This window comes from Orcinus orca, chromosome 10, assembly GCF_937001465.1.
Source record: "Orcinus orca chromosome 10, mOrcOrc1.1, whole genome shotgun sequence".
Lineage (NCBI taxonomy): Eukaryota > Metazoa > Chordata > Mammalia > Artiodactyla > Delphinidae > Orcinus > Orcinus orca.
The window spans coordinates 3,785,567-3,803,508 of NC_064568.1; positions in this window are offsets into that span (position 1 = coordinate 3,785,567).

Consider the following 17,942-nt stretch of genomic DNA (forward strand, 5'->3'; position numbering starts at 1 on the left):
CAAATGCATAGAGTGGTGTAACCTCCACTGTAGCCAAGATACGGAACAGTTTCCCCACCGACCAAAAAAAAAAAAAAAAAAAGAAAAAAAGAAATTCCCTCATGCTACCCCTTTGTAGTCAAACTCTTCCCTCACCTGTAATTCCTACCAACCACTGATCTGTTTTCTGTAGCTATGGTTTTGCATTTTGCAGAATGTCACATAAATGAGATTATATTGTATATAACCTTTTGAGTCTAGCTACTTTCACATGGCATAAGACATGTGAGATTCATCCATGTTGTTGCATGTATCAATAGTTTCTTTTTTTAGTTAGTTAATTAATTAATTTTGGCTGCGTTGGGTCTTTGTTGCTGCATGCAGGCTTTCCCTAGCTGCAGTGAGCGGAGGCTACTCTCCATTGCAGTGCGAGGACTTCTCATTGTGGTGGCTTCTCTTGTTGCAGAGCACGGGCTCTAGGTACACGGGCTTCAGTAGCTGTGGCACGTGGGCTCTAGAGTGCAGGCTCAGTAGTTGTGGCTCATGGGCTTAGCTGCTCCGCGGCATGTGGGATCTTCCCGTACCAGGGATTGAACCCATGTCCCCTGCACTGGCAGGTGGATTCTCAACCACTGCGCCACCAGAGAAGCCCCTCAATGGTTTCTTTTTATTGCTGAATAGTATTCTGTTTCAGGGAGCCCCAACACCACCCCCACATTTAGAGACCTATTGATACTAGTACGCATGGGATTCAGCATATAGTTGTCTCATGGATAAGGTTTATTACAGTGAAAGGATACATGATAGGATGAGCAAGGGTAAAAGACACAGATAGAATCTGGATAAATCCATATACAGACTCTCCCATGCGCTCTCCCTCCTGTAACGGGACACACCAAGCGTGCTTCATTCTCTAGCAGTGAAAACTTGCAGTAACATGTGTGATGTTTCTCTCCAGGGGTGCGCATTAGCAACTCAGAGCCCAAGGTTTTTATTGGGTAGCAGTCATGTAGATACTCTCTGCCTAACAAATATCAAAGTTGCAGACTGCCAGAAGGAAAGCAAGTGTTTAGCATAAATCACATTATTTATATAAACAGTGTAGGCATAGTATAGGAAATGGTTCAAGTGCCAAGTTCCCAGACACCAGCCAGGGGCCAACCTTGTAGGCAGGTCCTTCTAAAGACAGCAGCTTCAGGCCTCCTATGTTAACTCTCTTCTGTATATATTACGTGACATAGGTGGGCAAAAATTTATTTATCCATTTACCCATTGAAAGACATTTAAATTGTCTTCAGTTTTTAGTGATTATCAATATAACTGCTACAAATACTCAAGAACAGGTTTTTATGTGAGCACAGGTTTTCATTTCACTTAGGTGAATTCTTAAGAGTTGGATTGCTCGGTTGCATGTAAATGGTGTGCTTAACTTCATAAGAAACTTCCAAACTGTCTTCCCAAGTCGTTGTACCATTATACATTCCCATCAGTAATGTATCAGGGTTCCAGTTCCTCCAAATATTTGTCAGTACTTGATATTGTCAGCTTTTTTTTCCCCTTAAATTTTAGCCATTCTAATATATGTGTAGTAATATTTCAATATCATTTTAATTTGAATTTGTCTAATTACTAATTATGTTGAACATCTTTTCATGGGCTTATTTACTATTCATATATTTGCTTTGGTGAAGTATCTGTTCAAATCTTTTCATATATTTAAATTGGGTTATTTGTATTCTTATTGTTGAGTTTTGAGAGTTCCTTACTCTGGATATAAGTACTTTATCAGAAATGGGACTTTGAAATATTTTTTCCCAGTCTGTGGCTGCACTTTTCATTCTCTTAGTAGTGCTTTTGTGGAGAAAAGTTTATTTTGATGCTGTCCAGTTTATCATATTTTTTTTCTTCTCCATATTGTGCTTTTGATGTCATGTCTAAAAACTCTTTGCCTAACCCAGTGGTTCTCAACAGAGATGATTTTGACCCCCAAGAGACATTTGAAAATGTTTGGAGACATTTTTAACTGTTATGACTGCGGAGGGGATGCTACTGCTTAGTGGGTAGAGGTCAGAGATGCTGCTAAACATCCTGCAATGAACAAAATGATCCCCCCCAGCGCACACACACACAAGAAAGAATTATATGGTCCAAAATGTCAGTAGTACCATTTGAGAAACTCTGGCCTAACCCAATGTCACAGAAGTTTTCTTCTAAAAGTTTTATATTTTTATGTTTTACATTTATGTCTGTGATCCATTCTGAGTCAATTTTTGTATAAGGTACAAAGTATGGGTTGAAGTTTATTTATTTATTTATTTTGCATATGGATATCCAATTGTTCCAGCAGTATTTGGGGAAAAGATATCCTTTTCTCTCTTAAGTGCCTTTGCACCTTTATAAAAAGTCAATTGCCCATATTTGTGTAGGTCTCTTTCTGGACTCTCTATTTTGTCAATATGGTGAATTACACTGATTTCAAATGTTGAACCAGCCTTGCATTCCTGGAATGAACTCCACTTGGTCATATGTATTATTCTTTTTCTCTGTTGCTAGATCCAGTTTACTAATATCTTGTTGAAATTTTTTACATCCTTAGTCATGAGGGTTATTGGTCTATAGTGTTTTTTCTTGCAATGTCCTTGTCTGGTTTATTAGCGTAATGTTGGCCTTAAAAATTTCTTGGGAAGTAGTTCCTCCTCTTCTACTTTGTTTTGAATTGATATTATTTTTTTCCTTTAATGTTTAGTAAAATTCACCAGTGAAATGGTCTTGCCTGGAGTTTCCTTTGGTGGAAAGCTTTTTAAAATCAAACTTAATTACTTTAATAAATACAGGACTGTTCAGGTCATCTATTTTTCTTGAGTGAATTTTGATAGTTTGTGTTTTTAAAGGAATTGACCTATTTCATCTAAATTATTGAATTTATGTGCACAGAATTGTCTATAGTATTCCCTTATCTTTTTAATGTCTGTAGCGTCTTTTTTTTTTAAACTTACCATCTTCACTATATTTAAGTGTACAGTTCAGTGGCATTAAGTACATTCACATTGTTTGTGCAACCATCACCACCATCCACCTCCAAAACGTTTTTCTTTTCTTTTTTTTTTTCACACACAGACACTGTATTTGATTTTTACAGGAGATAACTAAACTGACACCAAGCATTGTAAATGGATGACGACAACAAAAGCAACAATGATTGCAATTACCAAACACGAAACATATTCATACTGTGTCATAATATTGATATTCAGTCCAGTAATCCTCCACTGTAACAGCTCTTTTACTTTGCAGTGAAAATTGATTTGTATATTTCTTGCCTCTGAGTCCTTGTGGGATTTTTTTTTTATTCAAACAGAAAGTCACAAAAATTATAATCATCCTCATCAGTTCACTCAGTCCCATGTAATTAATTTTTTTTTCATCTTGATCTTTTGTTAACACTTTTATGAATTCATCAGTTTTCCATTAGAGTTCTGAAAATGCTTCTTCATTCAGTTCAGCAGTATGGTCAGTTACCAGAAACCTGTACTTGTCAGAGTCTTTTCCATGAATTCCTTGAAGATGAAACCCTTTTATAGGAACATTTTTGCATAAGCATCAGAGTACACCCAGAACTGTCTGTAAATGACAAAAGACTTAAAAATGACCATGGTTAAAGATTTGATGAAAGTTCATAATAATGCAATTGACAAGGAAATTTAGTTATTTCTGAGATACACATTTTAAAGTAATAACTAGAATTATGACTTATAACATTATACCAGAATATATAAGATTTTTAGAAATTTCATGTAATGTCTGAAACATTTATGTTAACATATTTCCATACAAATAACCCAAAGAATGTTTGTTAGTTGTTGTTTGTTTGTTTGTTTGTTTGTTTATACTGCATGTTCTTATTAGTCATCAATTTTATACACATCAGTGTATACATGTCAGTCCCAATCGCCCAATTCGGCACACCACCATCCCCACCCCGCCACGGTTTTCCCCCCTTGGTGTCCATACGTTTGTTCTCTACATTTGTGTCTGAACTTCTGCCCTGCAAACCGGTTCATCTGTACCATTTTTCTACATTCCACATACATGTGTTAATATACGATATTTGTTTTTCTCTTTCTGACTTACTTCACTCTGTATGACAGTCTCTGAATCCATCCACGTCTCAACAAATGACTCAATTTCATTCCTTTTATGGCTGAGTAATATTCCATTGTACATATGTACCACAACTTCTTTATCCATTCGTCTGTCGATGGGCATTTAGGTTGCTTCCATGACCTGGCTATTGTAAATAGTGCTGCAATGAACATTGGGGTGCATGTGTGTTTTTGAATTATGGTTTTCTCTGTGTATATGCCCAGTAGTGGGATTGCTGGGTCATATGGTAATTCTATTTTTCGTTTTTTAAGGAACCTCCATACTGTTCTCCATAGTGGCTGTATCAATTTACGTTCCCACCAACAGTGCAAGAGGGTTCCCTTTTCTCCACACCCTCTCCAGCATTTGTTGTTTGTAGATTTTCTGATGATGCCCATTCTAACTGGTGTGAGGTGATACCTCATTGTAGTTTTGATTGGCATTTCTCTAATAATTATTGAGGTTGAGCAGCTTTTTATGTGCTTCTTGGCCATCTGTATGTCTTCTTTGGAGAAATGTCTATTTAGGTCTTCTGCCCATTTTTTGATTGGGTTGTTTGTTTCTTTAATATTGAGCTGTGTGAGCTGTTTATATATTTTGGAGATTAATCCTTAGTCTGTTGATTCATTTGAAAATATTTTCTCCCATTCTGAGGGTTGTCTTTTCGTCTTGTTTATGGTTTCCTTTGCTGTGCAAAAGCTTTGAAGTTTCATTACGTCCCATTTGTTTATTTTTGTTTTTATTTCCATTATGCTAGGAGGTGGATCAAAAAAGATCTTGCTGTGATTTATGTCAAAGAGTGTTCTTCCAATGTTTTCCTCTAAGAGTTTTATAGTGTCTGGTCTTACATTTAGGTCTCAAATCCATTTTGAGTTTATTTTTGTGTACGGTGTTAGGGAGTGTTCTAATTTCATTCTTTTACATATAGCTGCCCAGTTTTCCCAGCACCACTTATTGAAGAGAATGTCTTTTCTTCATTGTATATCTTTGCCTACTTTGTCATAGATTAGTTGACCATAGGTGCATGGGTTTATCTCTGGACTTTCTATCTTGTTCCATTGATCTGTGTTTCTGTTTTTGTGCCAGTACCATATTGTCTTGATTACTGTAGCTTTGTAGTATAGTCTGAAGTCAGGGAGTCTGATTCCTCCAGCTCCGTTTTTTTTCTTCAAGACTGCTTTGGCTATTCGGGGTCTTTTGTGTCTCCATACAAATTTTAAGATGATTTGTTCTAGTTCCCTAAAAAATGCCATTGGTAATTTGATAGGGATTGCATTGAATCTGTAGATTGCTTTGGGTAGTATAGTCATTTTCACAATATTGATTCTTCCAATCCAAGAACATGGTATATCTCTCCATCTGTTGGTATCATCTTTAATTTCTTTCATCAGTGTCTTATAGTTTTCTGCATAAGGGTCTTTTGTCTCCCTAGGTAGGTTTATTCCTAGGTATTTTATTCTTTTAGTTGCAATGGTAAATGGGACTGTTTCCATAATTTCTCTTTCAGATTTTTCATCATTAGTGTATAGGAATGCAAGAGATTTCTGTGCATTAATTTTGTATCCTGCAACTTTACCAAATTCATTGATTAGCTGTAGTAGTTTTCTGGTGGCATTTTTAGGATTCTCTATGTATAGTATCATATCTTCTGCAAACAGTGACAGTTTTACTTCTTCTTTTCCAATTTGTATTCCTTTTATTTCTTTTTCTTCTCTGATTGCCGTGGCTAGGACTTCCAAAACTATGTTGAATAATAGTGGTGAGAGTGGACATCCTTGTCTCGTTCCTGATCTTAGAGGAAATGCTTTCAGTTTTTCACCACTGAGAATGATGTTTGCTGTGGGTTTGTCATATGGCCTTTATTATGTTGAGGTAGGTTCCCTCTATGCCCACTTTCTGGAGAGTTTTTATCATAAATGGATGTTGAATTTTGTCAAAAGCTTTTTCTGCGTCTATTGAGATGATCATATGGTTTTTCTTCTTCTATTTGTTAATATGGTGTATCACATTGATTGATTTGCATATATTGAAGAATCCTTGCATCCCTGGGATAAATCCCACTTGATCATGGTGTATGATCCTTTTAATGTGTTGTTGGATTCTGTTTGCTAGTATTTTGTTGAGGATTTTTGCATCTGTATTCATCAGTGATATTGGTCTGTAATTTTCTTTTTTTGTAGTATCTTTGTCTGGTTTTGGTATCAGGGTGATGGTGGTCTCATAGAATGAGTTTGGGAGTGTTCCTTCCTCTGCAATTTTTTGGAAGAGTTTGAGAAGGATGGTGTTAGCTCTTCTCTAAATGTTTGATAGAATTCACCTGTGAAGCCATCTGGTCCTGGACTTTTGTTTGTTGGAAGATTTTTAATCAAAGTTTCAATTTCATTACTTGTGATTGGTCTGTTCATATTTTCTATTTTTTCCTGGTTCAGTCTTGGAAGGTTATACCTTTCTAAGAATTTGTCCATTTCTTCCAGGTTGTCCATTTTATTGGCATAGAGTTGCTTGTAGTAGTCTCTTAGGATGCTTTGTATTTCTGCAGTGTCTGTTGTAACTTCTCCTTTTTCATTTCTAATTTTATTGATTTGAGTCCTCTCCCTTTTTTTCTTGATAAGTTTGGCTAATGGTTTATAAATTTTGTTTATCTTCTCAACGAACCATCTTTTAGTTTTATTGATCTTTGCTATTGTTTTCTTTGTTTCTATTTAATTTATTTCTGCTCTGATCTTTATGATTGCTTTCCTTCTGCTAACTTTGGGTTTTGTTTGTTGTTCTTTCTCTAGTTCCTTTAGGTGTAAGGTTAGATTGTTTACTTGAGATTTTTCTTGTTTCTTGAAGTAGGCTTGTATAGCTATAGACTTGCCTCTTAGAACTGCTTTTGCTGCATCCCATAAGTTTTGGATCATCGTGTTTTCATTGTCATTTGTCTCTAGTTATTTTTTGATTTCCTCTTTGATTTCTTCAGTGATCTCTTGGTTATTTAGAAACGTATTGTTTAGCCTTCATGTGTTTGTGTTTTTTACATTTTTTTCCCTGTAATTCATTTCTAATCTCATAGCGTTGTGGTCAGAAAAGATGCTTGATATGATTTCAATTTTCTTAAATTTACTGACGCTTTATTTGTGACCCAAGATGTGATTTATCCTGGAGAATGTTCCGTGCACACTTGAGAAGAAAGTGTAATCTGCTGTTTTTGGATGGAATGTCCTATAAATATCAATTAAATCTATCTTGTCTGTTGTGTCATTTAAAACTTGTGTTTCCTTATTAATTTTCTCTTTGGATGATCTGTCCATTGGTGTAAGAGAGGTGTTAAAGTCCCCCACTATTATTGTGTTACTGTCAATTTCCTCTTTTATAGCTGTTAGCAGTTGCCTTATGTATTGAGGTGCTCCTATGTTGGGTGCATATGTGTTTATAATTGTTATATCTTCTTCTTGGATTGATCCCTTGATCATTATGTAGTGTCCTTCCTTGTCTCTTGTAATATTCTTTATTTTAAAGTCTATTTTATCTGATATGAGTATAGCTACTCCAGCTTTCTTTTGATTTCCATTTGCATGGAATATCTTTTTCCATCCCCTAATTTTCAGTCTGTATGTGTCCCTAGGTCTGAAGTGGGTCTTTCATAGACAGCATATATATGGGTCTTGTTTTTGTATCCATTTAGCAAGCCTGTGTATTTTGGTTGGAGCATTTAATCCATTCATATTTAAGGTTATTATTGATATGTATGTTCCTATTACCATCTTCTTAGTTGTTTTGGGTTTGTTTTTGTAGGTCCCTTTCTTCTATTGTGTCTCCCACTTAGAGAAGTTACTTTAGCATTTGTTGTAAAGCTGGTTTGGTGGTGCTGAATTCTCTTAGCTTTTGCTTGTCTGTAAAGCTTTTGATTTCTCCCTCAATCTGAATGAGATCCTTGTTTCGTAGAGTAATCTTGGTTGTAGGTTCTTCCCTTTCATCACTTTAAGTATATCATGCCACTCCCTTCTGGCTTATAGAGTTTCTGCTGAGAAATCGGCTGTTACGCTTATGGGAGTTCCCTTGTATGTCATTTGTCGCTTTTCCCTTGCTGCTTTCAATAATTTTTCTTTGTCTTTAATTTTTGCCAGTTTGATTACTATGTGTCTCAGCATGTTTCTCCTTGGGTTTATCCTCTATGGGACTCGCTACACTTCCTGGACTTGGGTGGCTATTTCCTTTCCCATGTTAGGGAAGTTTATGACTATAATCTCTTCAAATACTTTCTCTGGTCCTTTCTCTCTGTCTTCTCCTGGGACCCCTGTAATGTGAATGTTGTTACATTTAATGTTGTCCCAGAGGTCTCTTAGGCTGTCTTCATTTCTTTTCATTCTATTTTCTTTATTCTGTTCCACAGCAGTGAATTCCACCATTCTGTCTTCCAGGTCACTTATCCGTTCTGCCTGAGTTATTCTGCTGTTGCTTCCTTCTAGTGTAGTTTTCATTTCAGTTATTGTATTCATCTCTGTTTGTTTGTTCTTTCATTCTTCTAGGTTTTTGTCAAACATTTCTTGCATCTTCTCCATCTTTGCCTCATTCTTTTTCCGAGGTCCTGGATCATCTTCACTATCACTCTTCTGAATTCTTTTTCTGAAAGGTTGCCTATCTCCAGTTCACTTAGTTGTTTTTCTGGGGTTTTATCTTGTTCCTTCATCTGGTACATAGCCCTCTACCTTTTCATCTTGTCTATCTTTCTGTGAATGTGGGGTTTTTTCCCACAGACTGCAGGATTGTAGTTCTTCTTGCTTCTGCTGTCTGTCCTCTGGTGGATGAGGCTATCTAAGAGTCTTTATGGTAGGGACTGGTGGTGGGTAGAGCTGAGTGTTGCTCTGGTGGGCAGAGCTCAGTAAAACTTTAATCTACTTGATTGCTGATGGGTGGGGCTGGGTTCCCTCCCTGTTGGTTTTTTGGCCTGAGGCAACCCAATACTGAAGCCTACCTGGGCTCTTTGCTGGGGCTAATGGCAGACTCTGGGAGGGCTCACACCAAGGAGTACTTCCCAGAACTCCTGCTGCCAGTGTCCTTGTCCCCACGGTGAGCCACAGCCACCCCCCGCCTCTGCAGGAGACCCTCCAACACTAGCAAGTAGGTCTGTTTCAGTCTCCCCTGGGGTCACTGCTCCTTCCCTTGGGTCCCGATGCGCACACTACTTTGTGTGTGCCCTCCAGGAGTGGAGTCTCTGTTTCCCCCAGTCCTGTCAAATCAATTCCCACTAGGCTTCAAAGTCTGATTCTCTAGGAATTCCTCCTCCCGTTGCCGGACCCCCAGGTTGGGAAGCCTGACGTGGGGCTCAGAACCTTCACTCCCGTGGGTGGACTTCTGTGGTATAAGTGTTCTCCAGTCTGTGAGTCACCCACCCACCAGTTATGGAATTTGATTTTACTGTGATTGCGCCCCTCCTACCATCTTACTGTGGCTTCTCCTTTGTCTTTGGATGTGGGGTATCTTTTTTGATGAGTTCCAGTGTCTTCCTGTTGATTGTCCAGCAGCTAGTTGTGATTCTGATGTGCTCACAAGAGGGAGTGAGAGCATGTCCTTCTACTCCGCCATCTTGATTCCTCCCCTCCTTCTTTTTTTTTTTAAGATTTATTATTTATTTATTTATTTAATTTATTTTTGGCTGCGTCGGATCTTAGTTGCGGCACACAGCATCTTCTTTGAGGCATGTGAGATCTTTCATTGTGGCTCACAGGCTTCTCTCTAGTGGGGTGTGTGGGTTTTCTCTTCTCTAGTTGTGGCATGCAAGCTCCAGGGTGTGTGGGCTCTGTAGTTTGCGGCACGCTGCCTCTAGTTGAGGCCTGCGAGCTGAGTAGTTTTGGCACGTGGGTTTAGTTGCCCCACGGAATGTGGGATCTTAGTTCCCTGACCAGGGATCGAACCCATGCCCCCTGCATTGGAAGGCAGATTCTTTACCACTGGACCACCAGGGAAGTCCCTGTCCATAGGGTCTTTAGTGATATTCCCTATTTTATTTATGATATTGGTAATTTATGTCTTCTCATTTTTATCTTGGTCGGTCTGGTTACAGTTTTATCAATTTTATTGATCTTTTCAAAGAATCACTTTTTGGTTTCATTGATTTTTCTCTATTGTTTTTCTATTTTCAATTCCACTGATTTCTGCTCTTTATCTTCCTTCTGCTTGTTTTGTGTTTAATTTGCTCTTTTTCTAGTTCCTTAAGTTGTGACTTAGATTATTGGTTTGAGGCCTTATATTTTTAATGCATAAGTATTTAATTTTGTAAATGTCTCTCTAAGCACTGGTTTGGTGGTGCTGAATTCTCTTAGCTTTTGCTTGTCTGTAAAGCTTTTGATTTCTCCCTCAATCTGAATGAGATCCTTGTTTCGTAGAGTAATCTTGGTTGTAGGTTCTTCCCTTTCATCACTTTAAGTATATCATGCCACTCCCTTCTGGCTGTAAATGTCTCTTCTGTAAATGTGCCTTCTGTAAATGTCTCTCTAAGCACTGCTTTGCCTGCACCCCACAAATTTTGGTATGTTGGATTTTCGTTTTTATTCAGTTTAAAATATTTTCTAATTTCCCTGTGTTTCACCTTTGACCCAGGTTGTTTGGAAGTCTGGTATTTAATTTCCAAATATTTGAGGATTTTCCAGATGTCTTTCTGTTATCGATTTTTGGTTTATTTCTGGTATAGTCTGAGAATGTAGTTTGTTTGCTTTCCATTGTTTTAAATTTATTAAAGTTTGCTTTATGACCCCAAATATAATCTGTTTTGGTGAATGCTGTTTGTGCACTTGAAAAGAATATATGTCTGTATTCATGGTCTTGATGGGTGGAGTCTTCAACAAATGTCAATGAAGTCAAATTCGTTGATATTGTTGTGAAAGTCTTATATATCCTTGTTGATCTTCTGTCTTGTTCTGTTGAGTAGTAGGAATGGAATGTTGATGTCTCCAAATACAGTTATGGATTTGTCTATTTTACCTTAATTCTATATCAATTTTTTGCTTCATACATCTCGGAGCTATGTTGTTGGGTACAGCACATTTAACTCTTTTGTCATTATGTAACATCTCTCTTGATACCTGATAATTATGTTCTGAAGTCTAATTTGTCTAATGATAATATGCCCAATTCAGCTTTCTCTTGATTAGTGTTTGCTTGATACAACTATTCCATTATTTTACTTTTTTTTTTTTGATGTGGACCATTTTTAAACTCCTTATTGAATTTGTTACAATATTGCCTCTTTTTTTTTTATGTTTTTGGTTTTTTGGCCACGAGGCATGTGGGACCTTAGCTCCCCAATCAGGGATCGAACCCACACTCCCTGAATTAGAAGGGAAACTCTTAACCACAGGACCGTCAAGGAAGTCCCCATTATTTTATTTTTAATCATCTATATCATTATATTTAAAGTGGGTTTCTGGTAAACAGCATATAGTTAGGTCTTGGTTTTTTGTTTAGTCTGACACTGTCTTTTTTTTTTTTCTTTTTTTAATCTTTTGTCTGTGCTGTGTGGCATGTGGAATCTTAGTTCCCTGACCAGGGATCGAACCCACTCCCCTTGCATTGGAAGTGCAGTGTCTTAACCACTGGACTGCCAGGGAGGTCCCTGACACTGTCTTTTTTTTTTTCTGTGTGTGGTACGTGGGCCTCTCACTGTTGTAGCCTCTCCCATTGCGGAGCACAGGCTCCGGACGTGCAGGCTCAGTGGACATGGCTCACGGGCCCAGCTGCTCCGCAGCATGTGGGATCTTCCCGGACCGGGGCACAAACCCACATCCCCTGCATTGGCAGGCAGATTCTTAACTACTGCGCCACCAGGGAAGCCCCGACACTGTCTTTTAATTGGCATATTTAGACCATTTACATTTAATATAACTGTTGATATAGTTTGCCTGCTATTTTATTATTTTTCTGTTTGTATCCTTTGCTTTTTTATTTCCCTCTGTCTCCTTTCCTGCTTTCTTTTGTATTGTTTGAATATTTTTAGTATTCCAGTTTAATTTATCTATTGGCTTTTTGGCTATAGCTCTTTGTTTTGTAATTTTTATGTTATTGTTTGCCTTAGCATATACATTCTATTCAATACATGCCTTACTTTTCACAGTATGTTTAGGCCTAATAGTTACCATTTCAAGGGAAATGTAGAAGCCTTACAATCATAAGTCTCTTTACCCTCTTTCCTTTCTATTATCATATGTATTACATGTACATATATTTAAACTCTTCAACAACATCATAATATTTACTTTCAACCGTCAAACATATTTTAAAGAACTTAAGAAAAAATACAAAGTGTATTATGTTATTTGTTATTTGTCATTTCTGTTGCTATTCTTTAATTCCTGAAATTCTGAGTTTTCCTTTGTTTGCAGCACTTCATGATCTGTGGCTTTCATTAGTTTTGGAAAATTCTCAGCCATTAATTCATGCGATATTCACTCTATCCTCTTTCCCTTCTCTCCCTTCTTCCTTCCCCTCTTTTCCTCCTCCTTTTCCTCTCTTCTGCATCTGGCACTCCAAGTATGTTTATGTTATACCTTTTCAGTGCGTTCCATGCATCTTTTTTTCTCGAGTCTATATTTTCCATCCTTTGTACTTTAGTCTATATTCTACTGACCTGACTTTCAGTTTACTAATGTTCTTGTTAACTGTGTCTAATATGCTGATAAAACTTATCCCTTGAGTTCTTGATTTCATTTATTCTATTTTTAAATTCTAGAATGTCTAATTGATTATTTTAGAATTTTATTCTCTGCTGAAATTCTTCATCTTATCTCCCATTTTCTTGTATATATTAATCATGGCTACTTTGATGTCTGTATCAGATATCTCCAATATCTATATCCCTGTAGATGTTTCTCATAGTTTTCAGTTGGTCCTTGACTTTTAAAATATTTGATGTTTTGTGCATGCCACACATTGTATATGAAAAAGTATAGAGATTATTTGTGGCTCTGGATGATGTAATGTTCCTTAAGATAATATTTACCTTTGTTTTCAACTGTCAGTTCAGGGTCTTTTGTGGTCCCATATGAATTTCAGGATTATTTGTTCTAGTTCTGTGAAAAATGCTATGAGTATTTTGATAGGGATTGCATTAAATCTGTAGATTGCTTTGGGTAGTATGTCCATTTTAATATCAGTTCTTCCAATCCAAGCGCACAGAATATCTTTTCATTTCTTGGTATCATCTTCAGTTTTCTTCATCAGTATTTTATTGTTTTCAGAGTATAGGTCTTTCACCTCTTTGGTTAAGTTTATTCCTAGGTATTTTATTCTTTTTGATGTGATTTTAAATGGGATTGCGTTTTTACTTTCTCTTTCTGTTATCTCATTATTAGTGTATAAAAAATCAACAGATTTCTGTATATTGATCTTGTATTGTACAACTTTACTGAATTCATTTATTAGTTCTAATAGTTTTTTGATGGGGACTTTAGGATTTTCTTTATATAGTATCATGTCATCTGTTCCAGTTTGGATGCCTTTTATTTCTTTTTCTTATCAGATTGCTGTGGCTAGGACTTCCAATGTTATGTTAAATACAAGTGGTGAGAGTGGGCATCTTCTCTTTTTCCTGAATTTAGAGGAAAGACTTTCAGCTTTTCACTGTTGAGTATGATGATAGCTGTGGGTTGTCATAAATGGCCTTTATTATATTGAGATATGTTCCCTCTATACCCACTTTGATGAGAGTTTTTATCATGAATGGATATTGTATTTTGTCAAAATGTTTTTTCTGAATCTATTGAGATGATCATGTGATTTTTGACCTTACTTTTGTTAATGTGGTGTATCACATTGTTTGATTTGTGAATGTTGAACCATCCTTGCATCCTTAGAATAAATCCAACATGATCATGGTGTATGATCCTTTTTACATATTGTTGGATTTGGTTTGCTAATATTTTGTTGTGGATTTTTGCATCTATATTGATCAAAGATATTGGCCTGTAATTTTCTGTATTTTGTAACATCTTTGTCTGGTTTTGGTATCAGGGTAATGGTGGCCTCATAGAACGAATTTGGGAATGTTCCATCCACTTCCATTTTTTTTGGAATAGTTTGAGAAGGATAGGTATTAGTTCTTTATGTGTTTAATAGAATTCACTTGTGAAGCTGTCCAGACCTGGACTTTTTGTTTGCTGGGAATTTTTTAAATTACAAATTCAGTTTTACTACTAGTGTTCTGTTCAATGTGTGTTTCTTCTTGATTCTGTCTTGGCAGGTTGTATCTTTCTAGAAATTTTCCCACTTAGAAGATTCAATATTGTTACATGTCAGTTATTTTCAGATTGATGTATGGCTTCAGTGCAATCCCAATCTAAACTTCAGTAGGCTCTTTTAGTAGAAATTGACTAGCTGATTATAAAATTTATATGGAAATGCAAAAGACCTAGAATAGCCAAAATTTTTTGAAAAATAGCAAAATTGGAGAACTTTACTTGATTTCAAGATTTTCTATAAATTTACAGTAATTAAGACTAGTTTATTATCAGCAGAAAGACAGACATATAGATAACTGGAACAGAATAGAGTCCAGGATCAGAATCATGTGCATATAGTCAGTTGATGTTCAACAAATGACAGGGTAATTCAATTTGGAGGGATAGTCATTTCAACAAATGGTGCTGGAACAACTGAATATCCATATGGGGAAAACATAGAATTGATCTTTGCAGCAACAATAATTAATTAACAATAATTAATTCAAAATGGATCATAGATGTTAACTTAAACACTTCTAGAAGAAAACATAGGAGAGGAAATATTCGTGATTTTTGAGGCAGACACAGATTTCCTATAACAATAAGAAATAATGAAAATAAAAATAGAAGAAAAAATAATGGACTGTACTTCACCTAATTTAAAAACTTCTGTTCTTTGGGGGGAAAAAAACTTTAAGAAAAAACACACAAAGTTGTAGAAAAATATATAAATTTCTAGAATAACTAAAGAACTCTTACAACTCAAGAAGAAGACAAACAACCCTATTTTTTTTAATGGACAAAATATTTAAATAGATATTTTGCAAAATAAGATATATAGATGGTAAAAAAAGCACATGAAAAGATGCCTAATATCATTAGTCTTTAAGGAAATGCAAATAAAACCCACAAATGAGATACTACTAGACACCTCCTAGAATGACCAAAAAAAATTTTTAACTGAAAATACCAGGTACTGACAAGTATATGGAGCAACCAGAGCTGTCATACGGGTGGGCCAAAGGTTCGTTCGTTTTTTTCCCTGTAAGATGGCTCTAGTAGCACTTAGTTGTCCTTAACTTCATTCAAAACAATTTTGTTAGATTGTATGTGACAGCCATGATTGTATGTGACAGCATTTACAAAAAGACATCAAAATTGGTGAATTTTTTATTTTATGCACATAATGTAACTTATGCCTCATTTGCTACTGAGAATCTTTCTTTTAGTTAAGCACCAATCCGGCAGTACCATATGAAGCTTAGGTAGGAAGTGGACAGAGAGGGAGGGCTGCATACAGTGAAAAGAGTGAATGAAAAAGGAAAAGGAAAGAGTTAGAGGAAAAGTTGTAGTCATTATTGGCATTTAGAGACTTACTGCAGGCCCCTCAAAAAACAAATTGGTGAATTTTTGTGTAGCCATTTTAATATTGAAGATGGGGGGGAAAAAAGCAACATTTTCGGCATATTATGCTTCATTATTTCAAGAAAGGTAAAAATGCAACTGAAACACATGAAAAGATTTGTACATTGTATGGAGAAGGTGCTGTGACTGATCGAACGTGTCAAAAATGGTTTGCGAAGTTGCCTGCTGGAGATTGCTTGCTGGACTTTGCTCCACGGTCGGGTAGACCTGTTGAAGTTGATAGCGATCAAATCGAAACAATAATTGAGAACAATTAATGTTATACCATGCAGGAGATAGCTGACATACTCAAAATATCCAAATCAAGCAATGAAAATCATTTGCACCAGCCTGGTTATGTGAATCGCTTTGATGTTTGTGTTCCACATAAGTTAAGCAAAAAAACCTTCTTGATGGTATTTCCACATGCGATTCCCTACTGAAACATAATGAAAATGTTCCATTTTTAAAACAAATTGTGACAGATGATGAAAAGTGGATACTGTACAACAATGTAGAATGGTAGAGATCATGGGGCAAGCAAAACGAACCACCACCAACCACACCAAAGGCTGGTCTTCATCCAAAGAAGGTGATGTTGTGTATATGGTGGGGTTGGAAGGGAGTCCTCTATTATGAGCTCCTTCCGGAAAACCAAACGATTAATTCCACAAGTACTGCTCCCAATTAGACCAACTGAAAGCAGCACTCGACGAAAAGCGTCCAGAATTAGTCAACAGAAAATGCATAATCTTCCATCAGGATAACGCAAGACTGCATGTTTCTTTAATGACCAGGTGAAAACTGTTACAGTTTGGCTGGGACGTTCTGATTCATCCGCCGTATTCACCAGACATTGCACCTTCGGATTTCCATTTATTTCAGTCTTTACAAAATTCTTTTAATGGAAAAAGTTTCAATTCCCTGGAAGACTGTAAAAGGCACTTGGAACAGTTCTTTGCTCAAAAAGATAAAAAGTTGTGGGAAGATGAAATTATGAAGTTGCCTGAAAAATGGCAGAAGGTAGTGGAACAAAAGTGTGAATACGTTGTTCAGTAAAGTTCTTGGTGAAAATGAAAAATGTCTTTTATTTTTACTTAAAAAAACAAAGGCACTTTTTGGCCCACTCAATACATTGCTCGTGGGATTGTCAAATGGTACAAGAACTTTGGGAGTCACTTTATTGAAAAGATTTCTCATAAAGTCACACTTTTTTTTTTTAACGTCCCTATTGGAGTATAATTGCTTTACAATGGTTTGTTAGTTTCTGCTTTATAACAAAGTGGATCAGATATACATATACATATGTTCCCATACCTCTTCCCTCTTGAGTCTCCCTCCCTCCCACCCTCCCTATCCCACCCCTCTAGGTGGTCACAAACCACCTAGCTGATCTCCCTGTGCTATGCGGCTGCTTCCCACTAGCTATCTATTTTACGTTTGGTAGTGTATATATGTCCATGCCACTCTCTCACTTTGTCACAGCTTACCCTTCCCCTTCCCCATATCCTCAAGTCCATGCTCTAGTAGGTCTGTGTCTTTATTCTCGTCTTACCCCTAGGTTCTTCATGACCTTTTTTTTCCCTTAGATTCCATATATATATGTGTGTTAACATACGGTATTTGTTTTTCTCTTTCTGACTTACTTCACTCTGTATGACAGACTCTAGGTCCATCCACCTCACTACAAATAACTCAATTTCGTTTCTTTTTATGGCTGAGTAATATTCCATGAATGGATAAACAAGATGTGGCACATATAAGTCACACTTTTTATATGACCAGAGGAAGGAGCCAGGTTGAGGAGTGGGCTGCAGACCCCAATCGGTGAGGAGTGGCTGGAGGGCCTGGGATGGTTCATCCTGAACCCAAAGCCTCAAGGAAGCTCATCACTGTCTCCATCTCAGCAGGGCTGTCCCAGGGCCTGAGACCGTAAAAGAGAAGTCAGACAGTTTTTAGCACCTTTCCATTGAAATAAGGTGGTGTTTCTTAGGCTGAAACCCAAAAACATAGTGAGAAATCTGCCTCTTTGTCCAAAGACCAATGGGAGCAGAGGTAGAGCCAGCAAGGTGTCCACTCCTCAAGATATAAACATCCACTGAGAGCAATTCTGGTTCTTGTCAACATGGCAAACTGGCATGGACTGCTGGCTACTTCCCTGCAAATCAACCCCAGAGAAACTGTGGAAGCAAAAGAAAAGCATGGATACCAAGACCTAAA